The sequence below is a fragment of the Mercenaria mercenaria genome, chromosome 12 (genome assembly GCF_021730395.1).
Source record: "Mercenaria mercenaria strain notata chromosome 12, MADL_Memer_1, whole genome shotgun sequence".
NCBI classification, from domain to species: domain Eukaryota; kingdom Metazoa; phylum Mollusca; class Bivalvia; order Venerida; family Veneridae; genus Mercenaria; species Mercenaria mercenaria.
Genome location: NC_069372.1, coordinates 52,284,378 through 52,296,696, shown reverse-complemented (window position 1 = coordinate 52,296,696; position 12,319 = coordinate 52,284,378).

Sequence of the window (12,319 nt, the reverse complement as noted above, 5' to 3'; positions counted from 1 at the left end):
TGATTCAGCTTCTTTGTAAGCTGATTACATATCTCGCTGGCTTCACAGCTCTCAAAGTGATCAAAACACAGTTCAAGTTTTTTCACTAAAGTCAGTAATTCACAGTTGAAATTAATTTGTACCTGTGCTCCTTTTGATTTCACGGATACAGGTTTCACTGTAACTGGATCCGGTTGTTTGCAAAAGTCCTTTTTAATTTCCGAAAACTTTGAGTCAAAGTAAGATTTTAACTCGTCTATCGATTCCGACATGTTTTAAAATTTCACAACTTGACGGCTTGTCTAATAAACCTCGAATGGCAACTCTTACTACTACCGAAAAACTCGTGCATTTTTACCGCGTAATCATAAACCCGCTTATTTCCTTATAAGGAGATTTCTAGTTACGGTGTATGCTCCCGATAATAAATACATATATTACAAGTACATCATAGCGTTAGACTGCATAGCGGCGCGCTTGAAAAGAGATCAACAGAAATCAGGCAAATATTTGATGGATATCGTCAAGGATGTACATAATCCTTGATAACGTGTTAGAATCGAAATAATATATCTCAAACAGTGATTTGCTCATGAATAAAATCATTGTTTACCGTTTTGATGCGTATTATTATATCATATAATTCCATCGCATCTAAACTCCAAACAATAGATCTAGTTTTATTAAATGACAAACCACTGTTTTGGATATATTATTTCTTAATCATTTTCTGGAAATAGCCGAATTATCACCGTAGGCATATGAAATAATCGACCGAAATGATTCCAACGCAGGGGCGGTGGATACAGTTGCAACGCATTTAGGTGTATCCGGTTCCGTTAGTGACCTTTTTGGACTTTTCACTTACCTAATTTGTACTTTTCACAGGATTTTGACTTGGGATGACAACTGCATCTCTTTGATACATGACAGCAGTAAAATCTCGATGTTTAGTAATAATGTTATTTTCATTTACACTTCCTTTTCTTACTGCTGAATACTTTACCAAAAGTAACATATACACCATGTTTTCTTCATAATAATTGCATCTAAAATGTTGTTGTGTATTTATATGAACGACGCACGAAAGAGTACTTTAACATTCATTTGCCCTAAAATATAAACAAAATATCAATGGGTAATATCGAATGTTTAATTACTGTCTGATCTGAATCGATCTTTACATCATATCTTTCCATATTGACTAATGTACAATACAAGGAATAATACGTAGACACGTAACAAAAGCATGTCATAAGAAAGGGGTACTGAGCTACATGAGTTACATGAGTTTAAGTTTTTTTTTTTATAATTGGGCTGACTTATCTATACTTATACAATATGCTTTTATTTTCTGAACTATACCACAGAGTTTCAAACTGACAAGAAAAAAGTCAAGATTTCTTGTCTGAATATTGAAAAAACAAACAACAAACAAGAGGACCATGATGGTCCTGAATCGCTCACCTATCCCCACATGACCCAGTGTTGAACTGAGTATGACGTCGTTATTTCTATTATTTGACATAGTGACCTAGTTTTTGAGCACATGTGACCTAGATATCATCAAGATAAAAAATTCTGACCAATTTTCATGAAGATCCATTGAAAAATATGACCTTTACAGAGGTCACAAGGTTTTTCTATTATTTGACCTAATGACCTAGTTTTTGAAGGCACGTGACCCACTTTTAAACTTGACCTAGATATCATCAAGGTGAACATTCTCACCAATTTTCATGGAGATCTCCTGAAAATTATGGCCTCTAGAGAGGTCACAAGGTTTTTCTATTTTTCGACCTACTGACCTAGTTTTTGACCGCACATGACCCAGTTACAAACTTGACCTAGATATCATCAAGTTGAACATTCTCACCAATTTTCATGAAGATCCATTGAGAAGTATGGCCTCTAGAGACATCACAAGGTTTTTTAAAAGGTTTTTCTATTTTTCGACCTACTGACCTAGTTTTTGACCGCACATAACCCAGTTACAAACTTGACCTAGATATCATCAAGCTGAATATTCTCACCAATTTTCATGAAGATCCATTGAGAAATATGGCCTCTAGAGACATCACAAGGTTTTTATATTTTTAGACCTACTGACCTAGTTTTTGACCGCACGTAATTCAGTTTCGAAGCTGACCTAGATATCATCAAAATGAACATTCTGACCAATTTTCACACAGATCCCATGAAAAATATGGCCTCTAAAGAGGTCACAAGGTTTTTCTATTTTTAGATCTACTGACCTAGTTATTGATCGCACATGACCCAGTTTCGAACTTGACCTAGATATTATCAAGATGAACATTCTCACCAATTTTCATAAAGATCCCATGAAAAATATGGCCTCTAGAGAGGTCACAAAGTTTTTCTATTTTTAGACCTACTGACCTAGTTTTTGACCCCATGTGACCCAGTTTACAATTTGACCTAGATATCATCAAGGTGAACATTCTGACCAATATTCATGAAGATCTCATGAAAAATATGGCCTCTAGAGAGGTCACAAAGTTTTTCTATTTTCAGACCTACTGACCTAGTTTTTGACCGCACGTGACCCAGTTTCAAACCTGACCTAGATATTATTAAGATGAACATTCTGACCAATTTTCATGAAGATCCATTGAGAAATATGGCCTCTAGAGAGGTCACAATGTTTTTCTATTTTTAGATCTACTGACCTAGTTTTTGACCCCATATGACCCAGTTTCAAACTTGACCTAGATATCATCAAGATGAACATTCTGACCAATATTCATGGAGATCTCATGAAAAATATGGCCTCTAGAGAGGTCACAAAGTTTTTGTATTTTTAGACCTACTGACCTAGTTTTTGACCCCACATGACCCAGTTTCGAATTTGACCTAGATATCATCAAGGTGAACATTCTGACCAATTTTCATGAAGATCCATGAGAAATATGGCCTCTAGAGAGGTCACAAGGTTTTTCTATTTTTAGACCTACTGACCTAGTTTTTGATCCCACGTGACCCAGTTTCGAACTTGACCTAGATATCATCAAGATGAACATTCTGACCAATTTTCATGAAGATCTCATGAAAAATATGGCCTCTAGAGAGGTCACAAGGTTTTTCTATTTTTAGATCTACTGACCTAGTTTTTGATTGCACATGACCCAGTTTCGAAGTTGACCTAGATATCATCAAGATGAACATTCTGACCAACTTTCATAAAAATCCCATGAAAAATGTGACCTCTAGAGTGGTCACAAGCAAAAGTTTACGCACGGACGCACGGACGACGGACGACGGACGCCACGCGATCACAAAAGCTCACCTTGTCACTTTGTGACAGGTGAGCTAAAAACAACAGATTACCAACGTCATATATAGAAAACCATGATACGACAAGTAAAAGGCTAGTACTTCAATCACAAGATGTCTCAACCAAACATAGGAGACCTTTAGTTTCGATTTATTATTGAAATGGTAAAAACCAGTCTTTTCTTTTTCTTTCGAAATATTTTTAATAAATACTCCCATTTTCTGTTAATATTGGATATTACTCCATTTTATATAATCGTAAACGTTACAGTAAAATGTCACTTTCAAATTAAATAATTCATAAAGGAAACAGGAAGAAGAAAACTATTGACAATAGTTTTGACTATATATTGACTGCCAAGCCTTTCAGTAACTGGTTTAGATATCTGTTGCATGACATATAAGTTATTAACTTTCCCAGTGACCCAGAGCAACAGCTACATTCGAACCATTTGCATCCATGTTACATTATATACTAGTAATTCTGCTCTGAGTGCCTTAAAACACACTGACGAGCTGGGTAAGGCAGCACTTCATCGGTTTAATTAAAAAATGCTACCAACGAGAAATATAGTGTCTGTTTCATTAAAAACACAAATATTCACAAAGAGAATATAGATAATAGAAATATTAGACCCGTGTCTTTATTATTCAAGTTAACAGTTTGAAAGATATAAAAGTTACTTTACGCTAAAAATCTATAGAAAATGCTATTCTTAAACTGCCAGTTTGGCATAGTTTCTTTTTCGATTTTCTAAAGTTATACGTACACCAATAGAAAGCTTGAGCTCTCAAAGATGTATAATTTGATATGTTTTCTTTTATTATGTGCATTGAAATTATTGTTAAACCCGACCAGGAACTTTTACATAGAAGTTATGTAATGGGATAAGTATGGAAGCGTCCTGGTGCCAGCAGAGAGATTTAAATTTGTCATACGTACGACTTACTATCTCCTACGTAGGAGTTAGTATCTCCTACGTAGGACTTAGTTTCTCCTACGTAGGACTTAATATCTCCTACTTAGGACATAGTATCTCCTACGTAGGACTTAGTATCTCCTACGTAGGACATAGTATCTCCTACGTAGGACATAGTATCTCCTACGTAGTACTTAGTATCTCCTACGTAGGACATAGTATCTCCTACGTAGGACTTAGTATCTCCTACGTAGGACATAGTATCTCCTACGTAGTACTTAATATCTCCTACGTAGGACATAGTATCTCCTACGTAGGACATATTAAGTACTACGTAGGAGTTAGTATCTCCTACGTAGGACTTAGTATCTCCTACGTAGGACATATTATCTCCTACGTAGGACTTAGTATCTCCTACGTAGGACATATTATCTCCTACGTAGGAGTTACGCAGTATCCCCTACGTAGGACTTAGTATCTCCTACGTAGGAGTTAGTAACTCGTATGTATGTCACTGACTAAAAGACTCTCAAGCATGCGGAGTGGAACAATATACTCGTGTGTACTATTATTTAGTAAGGATTATCTGATACCGGTAGATTACATATTTGTAAATAATTAAACATCTCCCTTCTTTCAATGTCTCACACAAACTTCGTAAGTATGAATTAAAGACACATTTGACCAAGTTCTTAATTTGATAGATGAAGTAGTCAATAAATTTGTTTTAATAGATATTTTTGAACATTTTATTTTGTTGTTGTTGTTTCTTGTTTTTTTTTTTGGTTGTTGTTGTTTTTGTTTTTTTTTGTATTTTTTGGGGGACTATGTAGTTTGGGTATAGTCACACTGCGCTACCCACAAGGTGCACTTCTAGGCATGAAGAATTGAAACATGTCATGTGAGGTTTCGAACCTTTACCATTCGGCTATGGAGGCCTCTCTTGAAATTATGTAGAGAGTTCAAAAGTATGATTAAAGTATATCATGAAAGTTACTAAAATATAATTACCGCCAGTTATTGTTTTGACCGATTGTGTGATTTGATTAATAAACTTTCTCTCAATAAAGGCACTGACCTACAAATTTTGGCTAAAAATGGTCTTTCTTTAAAATTGAAGTTCGGTCATATATACTATGGACATTAAAATTCGAGTTTTTGTTTCTTAACTATCCTTAATCTACTCAATCAAGGAAAAAATATGCCAGAGCCGGGAATCGAACCCGGGCCGCCACGGCAATGAAAATTTTCCTGCTGTCTTTAACAATATACACCACGGAGGAATATGTATACAATGACCCTTGAATGTAGATATTTAATAATTAGGCAGTTTACCTCAGTAAAACGTTACAAACGCTTTTCAACTTCCAGTGTAAAAAATAGTTAAGAAAACTAGTTCTCATGTGTTTCAATAACATATAATCTGTCAGTAATTAATTCAAAGCTTTCTTAAGCGGTATTAGCATTAATTTCTTGATACTGGTGCCTAAAATTTCTCTTTTTTTCTGTTGTCGTATGATCTCCAGGACAGTGCCTTTAATAATCAATATTTATTAGGCGTTATCATCATTTGAGCTGCGCCATGAGAAAACCAACATAGTGGCTTTGCGACCAGCATGGATCCAGACCAGTCTGAGCATCCGCGCAGTCTGGTCAGGATCCACGCTGTTCGCTTTTAAAGCCTATTGCAATTAGAGAGACCATTAGTGAATCCATGCTGGTCACAAAGCCACTATGTTGGTTTTCTCATGGCACGGCTCAAGTAACTTGGTAAACATGATTTATTCCCCTTTATCGCTCTTCATAGTAGAGGCTATTTTTTTTAATATAAGAGCTACTTTCATGCGAAATAACATTTACAATTTTGTTTGATCAGAGTGACTAGATAAAAGAATAACTGACTAGTTAAAACTAACGAAATGTTATAGAACATTGATAATCATGTCATGCAATCAGGTCTATATAAATTCATTCTTTGTTATTGGTTAGAAACAGTGGTCAAGAGATAATTTCACTGATTGCAATGAAAAGTTATTTATTTAAGCCCCTTCTGAGACAACACATAAAATACAAGAATGTAAATAGTTTAGAAAATAAATCAAATATTGCAATAAATGCCATTTATCAGCACGCAATTAAAAAGTCAACCAGCAATGTTCAATTAACACATGTACCGGAAACGCGAGTAGGACCACAGAACGCTGTAGCGCCCCAAAATAGGAACCCTTACGTATGAGTTACTAAGTCCTACGTAGGAGATACTATGTCCTACGTAGGAGATACTAAGTCCTACGTAGGAGATATTAAGTACTACGTAGGAGATACTAAGTCCTACGTAGGAGATAATAACTCCTACGTAGTACTTAATATCTCCTACGTAGGAGATACTAAGTCCTACGTAGGAGATACTATGTCCTACGTAGGAGATATTAAGTACTACGTAGGAGATACTATGTCCTACGTAGGAGATACTAACTCCTACGTAGGAGATACTAAGTCCTACGTAAGACAAATTTAAATCTCTCTGCTGGCACCAGGACGCTTCCATAGATAAGCGGTCGGTACACTCGTAAATAATCAATAAAAGTAGCGCGGAAATAGAACCGCGGATTAATCTGCTTCAGTGAAAACTGTCATTATTGAATTCTTGCAGTCTCCAGAATTCGCGGTTTCAACCTGAATAGACTGACAAACCGCAAACATATATTCCCTAAATAAGGTTTTCAACCAGACTAGATTATTAAGATTTTCCAAAACTATGCTAAGAGAATTGGAAAAAAGATCAGGTTATTGTGCAATTATAAAAAAACTCAAAACAATTCCATGAAGATTCTTAAATACAGTGTCTTGTATTTTAGAAACTTCAAGGAATTTGTTGATTTTTTTTTATATGTGTTTTATATGTGCTAACAGCAGGTGTTAGTTTTTATATGCAAATGTTCACCACATCGAGACGACGTGCAGTGCGCATATTTTGGATGGCTCGCTTCAAGGCCAAGGTCGCATTTAGGGGTCAAAGGTCATATGACTTTGTTTCGTGTCTTGAACTGAACTGCTTCAAGGGGCGTATTATGTTATGACGCCGGTGTCCGTTAGCAATTTCGTGTCCGCTCTGTAACTGTTGAACCCCTTGAAGGATTTCGAGAAACTTGAAACAAATTTTCACCACATCGAGATGACGTGCAGAGCGCATGGTTTGGATGGCTCGCTTCATGGTCAAGGTCACACTTATGGGTCAAAGGTCATATGACATTGTTTCGTGTCTGCTCTGTAACTCTTGAACCATTTGAAGAATTTCGAAGAAACTTGAAACAAATGTTCACCACATCGAGATGACGTGCAGAGCACATGCGTTGGGTGGCTCGCTTCAAGGTCAATGTCACACTTAGGGGTCAAAAGTCATACCTTTGGGCGTATATTGCTCCGCATTGCGGTGCTCTTGTTAATCTTATGCGAGTTTTTACGTTTCATCATTTTAAGGTTTGTTAAATCAAATTAACAATCTATTAAGCCATTCTGCATCTGTATCTGTTCATGTACGCAGAAGGACCACTTCTGGTAAATATTCTACGGGGAGGAGGCTAGAAGTGGTTTGGGTGAGCTTTCTTAAATCCCTCGACTGTAGATGCCCTCACTACACTATCTTCCAGGTGGTTCCAGTGCACCTGTACGTAAAAAGAGTTTTTAAACTGATTAGTGTGAGCATTCAGTATAACATACGAACGAGATTTATTTGATACTTGTCTGTCTAAAACTTAAGGTGTTGAAAAGTTTTTATACTATTTCACTTTTATCAATAGTCTGGTTAGTTTATTTGTAAGGTAATTGCTTGCGTCCACTGCCGGCACCATACCGCTTGTTATCTTATAGAGCATCACCAGTCGGTTGTAGATACGACGATCTTGTAAAGAGGTTGAGCATCTGTGTTACACATCCTTCTTCTTAAGATTTGTAATTATTTAGGATGAAACGGGCACCCAAACGTTGATTTTTTTCCAATTTCTCAATATCTTTCTTTAAGTATTGTTCCCATATGATCTAGTTGTGATCTTACTAAGGCAATGAAAGCTGTTTCCTGCATTCTAACCGACAGTGTTTCAGATTACGTCTCAAGAAACCAAGCGTTCAGTTAGCTTTTTTCAAATGTTTGCAATGCGATTTGACCAAGTTAAGTCGTTTGATATTAAGATGTAACACTTTTTTCCGTTAAATTTCATACCCCATGTGGTAGCCCAGCGTTTCAGGGTAGCAAGATCTTGTTGGAGTTTACTTTGGTTCGAAATATTCCGTATTTGCCTATACAACAAACAATCATCCGCAAAAAGTCTAACCTGTGACTTTACACAAAGAGGTAGGTCATTTATGTGAAAAAGAAACATCAGCCCCTTGTGGTACGCCAGAGTCTACATGTATGCTTCTCGAGTGTTCACCTTCAACCACAACGTTCATCGATCTGTCTTTAAGGAAGGAAGATAACCAAGACAACAGTTGACTTTTAACCCCGTAGTGTGACATATTGTATAAAAGTCGATCATGAGGCACAGTGTCAAACGCCCTACTGAAATCCAGAATTGTTACGTCTACCTGCAGTGCTTTCCCCAAAAGATTTAAGAAGATCGTGCACTGTCACTAATAGGCAATTTTTGCAGAGTACCTAGATCTAAACCATGTTTTATTGTAGTCAAAACATTATATTTTTCAAAGGGCTTCAATAAATGGCTACATATTATATGTTCTAAGATTTTGCTGGTTACTGAGGTAAGACTTACTGGTCGATATAGTTTTCTGCTGTGTGCTTATCCCCTTTCTTTAATACAAGCGATACATTTGCGTTTCTCCAGTCACTTGGTAATTCACCCGTGTTTAGCGAGAATTGGAACATTATGCACAGGCCTGTTGAAATTTCTTTTGCACAAGCTTTTAATATGATATTTTGAATGCTATCAGGTCCGACTGCTTTCGAAGTGTTGATGTTTTCTTATTGTTTCATAACCCCTTTGAAGTTTACCTGAAGATGCGGTCTCTCGGAGCAGTTGCGTTGTTATCTTTGGTAGATCATCTAGATCTAAATACAGATTGGGGTATTATTAGAACCAGCAAAGCTATTGATTGTGATCATTGCCATAAGTGGACTTATATTAGATGTACAGATTCAATATCTAATGAACTTTATGATAAAATGTGTCAACAACAAGTAGACTTAAATTATATTTGTAACACTTGTTCCATTTCTGAACTTCCATCTGTTATTACTGATACAGAAGTTAACAACAGCAATTCGGAGTCGAATTACAAGAAACTTCCATCTTGAATCTTCTGTGGATGATGAACATTTTCAGTGTTTTGCTAATAAAGGCTTACACCTTTTACATATAAATGCGAGATCTTTGTTAAATAAAATTCCAGAACTCAAGATTATTGCTCAGAAAACCAAAGCAGCAGTTATTTCAATTACTGAATCGTGGTTTGACGACTCTATTTCGGATGCAGAAATCCATATACCTGGCTACTCGATTATTCGTAGAGACCGTAACAGACAAGGGGGCGGCGTGTGTGTTTATATACAAGAGAACTTTGCTTTTAACACCAGAACTGATTGACATATAGATGGTGCAGAATTTCTTTTTATTGAACTTTTATTACCAAGGAATAAACCAATCTATATTGGTACAATATATAGACCACCAAATCAAACTGATTTTATTGATAAACTTGAAAATGTACTAAAACTTTTAAGATCAGATTGTGAAATAATCATTTTAGGTGATACAAATATATGTACTTCTCAGAAAAGTTACTCTTTCTTTAAAGACTATAGTGGGATTTTGAAACTGTTTGACCTTGACCAGATAATCACTGAACCAACCAGAATTGGTCTCACATGTTCTAGTATTATTGACCATATTTTATGTAACAATAAAGAAAAGATTTCTCAGTCTGGTGTAATACCTGTTGGTCTTAGTGACCACTCACTTATTTTTTGTACTAGAAAAATGGCAAAAGTTAGAAGTTTTTCTCATAATACTTTAAAAGTAAGGTCTTTAAAAAATTACAGTAAAGATCTCCTATTACAGAAGTTACTTCTAGCGGACTGGAATTCTTGTTTCTTATCAGACAATGTAAATTCCGCATGAAAATCTTTTATGATTCTTTTTAAAAAATATTTTAGATATCGTAGTACCTGTTAAAGAAGTTCGTTTAAAATTTAAATCTGAACCCTGGCTAAATGCAGAAATTCTAGAAATTATCAAGGTACGGGATAGTTTCCTGCATAGTTTTAGAAAACATGGTAATAGGGATGACTATAAACAATTTTTAAAACACAGAAATAGTGTGCAACGAAAAATAAAGGCGGCTAAATCTGAATATTTTTCAAATAAATTAGAAGAGAACAAATTTGATCCTAAAAAACTATGGCAGAGCCTGAAAACTCTTGGTTATAAAAACAGTAAGAAAGACAGTCAGAATGTTGTTCTTTCAATAGATAGTGAAATTTGTCATGATTCTTTTAAAGTTTGTAGTTATTTTAATATTTTTTTTACTGGTATTGCCTCAGTTTTAGTTCAAAAACTACCGAAAGCAAAGCACAAGTTCAATGTTGTATCTGAGTTTTTGTCAAGATTTTATAAAGAAAAGAACCCTGATAACAGGGAACTTTACTTGAAACATGTTTCAGAAGATTTTGTTCTTAAAGAGTTGCTTGCTTTGAATGCAAGTAAAAGTACAGGATTAGATGGCATACCTGCTAGGTTTTTAAGAGATGGCGCTGACTTTTTGAAATTCCCAATCACTTTTATTGTAAACATGTCTATCTCCGAAGGAGTAGTTCCTTCTGATTTTAAACAAGCTAGAGTCAAACCTTTACACAAGAAAGGTAGTACATTGGACGTAGGTAATTATAGGCCTGTCAATATCTTAAGTATTGTTTCAAAAGTTTTAGAAAGGGCTGTCTACACTCAATTGGAATCTTTTTTGACAAAGCACAATATCATCTATGATTATCAGTCAGGTTTTAGAAAGTCTTATTCTACGGATAGTTGTTTGATTCATCTGTTAGATACTATTAAGTGGAATACCTCAAAAAATCATTATACAGGTATGATAATGTTAGACCTTCAGAAAGCTTTCGATAGAGTAAATCATGATATCCTGTTTAGAAAATTAGAACTGATGGGCGTTACGTCAATTCCATGGTTTAAGTCCTATTTGTCAGGTAGAAGTCAGGTCGTTAGTCTAGGAAAAACAATGTCAAATGCTAATCCGGTAACCTGTGGTGTGCCTCAAGGCAGCATATTAGGGCCCCTCCTGTTCCTGTGCTATGTTAATGACATGATTACTAGCATAGACTGCAGACTTATTTTATATGCTGATGACAGCACAATTTTGTTTAGTCATAAAAATCCAGATTTTATTTCTGTCAAACTTGGTCAAGTACTGGAAAGTTGCTCAGACTGGCTAATAGACAATAAGTTATCCCTTCACCTAGGTAAAACAAAATACGTTCTCTTTGGCCCAAAGCGCAAGCTAAGTAAGCTTGGATCAGCGTCTGTAAATTGCAATGGTCATAGTATAAAAGTTCTAGTCAGGTAAAATACCTTGGTTTTTCAATAGACAATTTTTATCAGGTGACTCAATTGTAAACAATATTATAACTAAAGTCAACGGAAAACTTAAGTTCTTATATAGACAAAATAGATGTCTGGATTTTAACACAAGGAAACTTTTATGTTCTGCACTTTTACAATGTCATTTGGATTATTCTTGTTCGTCCTGGTATGAAGGTCTGAATAAACGTTTAAAACACAAATTACATGTAATGCAAAACAAAATTATTAGATTACATGTAATGCAAAACAAAATTATTAGATTCATGAAGGGTTACTCTCCTAGGGATTCTGTTACTTGGCAAAATTATGTGCATCTAAATATGTTAAATGTAGAAAATAGAGTGAAGCAACTACGACTCAGTCATATGCATAGCGTGTTTTATGGCACTTGTCCATCATACTTGAGTGATAATTTTGTTAAAAGTTCCAGATCCACTCAGAAGAATTTTATGTTACCTAGTATTAATAATAACACTAGTAAACAGACATTTTGTTATACTGGATGTAAGGAATGGAATT